This window comes from Octodon degus, unplaced genomic scaffold, assembly GCF_000260255.1.
Source record: "Octodon degus isolate 3935 unplaced genomic scaffold, OctDeg1.0 scaffold00280, whole genome shotgun sequence".
NCBI lineage: Eukaryota > Metazoa > Chordata > Mammalia > Rodentia > Octodontidae > Octodon > Octodon degus.
Window position 1 is genome coordinate 1,489,067 of NW_004524856.1, and position 2,719 is coordinate 1,491,785.

A 2,719-nucleotide genomic window follows, 5' to 3' on the forward strand; every position below is an offset into this window, starting at 1 on the left:
ACACACACACACACACACACACACATAAATAAATAAAATTTAAAAAAAAACTTATCATTAAAAAAATTTCTTTTTGTTTTTTGTTTCAATTGTAGTAATTGTAGTAAATTGTAGTAAAACATACATAGTAAAACTTATCATTAAAATTTTTTTTGCGAGTGTCTCCCTATATTGCTCAGACTGGCTATACCTAAATGCAAATGATCGTCCTGCCTCTGTCTCTGGAGTAGCTGCGACTGCAGGTATAAGTTGGCATGCCCAGCTTAAATAGTAAATTTTTTATAGACTGTATTTTTTTTCTTTTAGCACTGGGAATTGAACTCAGGCCTTCACATATGCTAACTATGTGCTCTACCCCCAGCTAGATCCCCAGCGTCATACACTATTTTTTTTAAATTTTTTTTTTTTTGTGGAACCGGGGATTGAACTCAGGCCCTTACACTTGCCAGGGAAGCGCTTATTCCACTGAGCCATCTCTCTGGCCCCTTAAGGATGTTTTTATTTATTTATTTTTTCATACATTTTTTTAAAGAGCAGTTTTAGATTTAAGTCAAAATTAAGCAGAAAGTAAAGTTCCCAGTTCACTCCCTGCCTCCACACAAGCACAGCCTCCTCCGTTATCTCAGTCTCCCACACTAGAAGAGTAGTTACCATTACATCTGTTACCATCATGGTATCCTACAAAGCAGCTTCACCATCCTAAAAATCCTCTGTGCCCAGCCTTCCTTTCCCTTCCTCCATAATTTTTCATTCTTTTCCAGAATTATACAAATTTTGATTATACAAATTTTGATTAAACATTATGTACTCTTTTTTTTTTCTTTAATGTATTTAGTATAGGGTGTACAGGGTCTCACTGCATAGATCGGATTTGTACAGATTCTCCTGTGTACAGCCTCCCAAGAACTGGGATTAAGGGCACACGCCACCATTCCCAGAGCGCCCCAGAGGCGGGGCTGGCACAGCACTCCGGGGATTGAACTAGGGTCACTGCACTCTGCCTAAGCAGGTGCTTTAGTCCACTGACCTATCTGGTCAGCCCTTTTTTTTTTTTTTTGTATTTTAGGACAAGGTCTACAGGATCTACAGGGTAAGCGTACCCCCATGCCCGGTGTCAGTCAATGCCTCAGCATAACCCGGGGGTGGAGCCAGCATGGTAGGCCGGGGCATCGAACTCCTGGCTCCTGAATCTACCTAAACAGGCTCCTTAATCTGCTGAGCTATTTGGCCAGCCCCCTTCTTTTTTGTTTTCATGGCACACTTAATTCCTTTTTTTTTTTTAAATCTCTGTTATGGTTTGTGTCTAGTTGTCCCTCAAAAGCCTCATGCAGTCATGGGGCAGGGACTTGTAGAGTTTGAGATTAACTCACGATCCACTGGGATTACGGGTTTTAGTACTGCTGGGATTATGGGTGTGAATGCTACACCCAGCTTGGGGTGGATAGCCTGAATGTAACATAAGAGAAACATAGAGACAAACTTGCTCTCTGTTGTCATTGTTATTGCCACTCCTCCCTTGGCTCTTGCTCTTTGCTGGCTGCCATGAACTGCTGCTCTCTGCTCTGTGCCTCTCTTCCTTGGAGCCAGCTGAGTGTGGACTGAAACCTCCAGTAACTGTGAGCTAAATAAACCTTTCCTTCTTTTATTTTGGGGGTTGGGTGTTTGTCCCAGCAGTGAGAGAAGAGTCACTGAGACCATTTCTTTCTCTCCTCTCTTCCCTCCCTGCATCTCTTGATCCCCTTTCCACTTGAGAAAGTGATATTATAGATTGCTTCTTTGTCAACACCAAATAATATTCATTGTCTGAACGTAACTACTAGTTTTTGTCTATTGCCAGACAATTTCAGGAGAATAAAGACCTGAGAGTTATCTTGAAAGGTATTGAGGGCTGGGGAGATGGCTCAGTAGAATAAGCGCTTCCCTGGCAAGTGCAAGGGCCTGAGTTCAATCCCCAGTTCCGCAAAAAAAAACAAAAAAAAAAAAAAAAAGTATGGGCAACAGAAATGACTGAGGCATGGGCAGTGTCAGAACTAGAAAGCTGGGCATGGTGGTGCACCCCTGTCATCCCAGCACTTAGAATCATTGTGAGATTGAGGCCAGCCTGAACTATATGGCAAGATCTTATCTTAAAAACAAAGCAAAACGAAACAAAAAGCTAGAATATATGGTTACTGCAGGTGATCCTGCACTCTGAGATATATAAACAATAAGAGAATGAAAAATGGATCTAACATCTGGTAGATGACTCAAAGACTAATCTAAGGTTAATTATAATTGGTGAAAAGCAGAAGACTGCATAAATGACATGAAAAGTCCGTTTACAAAAATAATAGCAAGAAACCATCCAAATATGGGGAAAGAATTAAACATACAGATGAATGAGGCATATAGAACCTCCAAGGGCCAGGAACATAGCTCAGTGGTACAGTGCCTGCCTGGAAACGGTGAGGTCTTGGGTTTGATTCCTGATACAAAAACAAAAACAAAACCTCCATATAGCCATGATCAGGGGAAAAAAAAACACAAAACCTCCACAGTACATCATAGTCAAAATCCAAGAAGTCCAATCCAAGGACAGAATCTTAAAAGCTGTTAGAGAAAAACTACAAATCATTTATAAAGGCAAACCCAGGGCTGGTGAGATGGCTCAGTGGTCTAAAGCACCTACTTAGAACAAGCTTAGCAAAGCACAGGGACCACGGTTCAATCCCCCAGCACC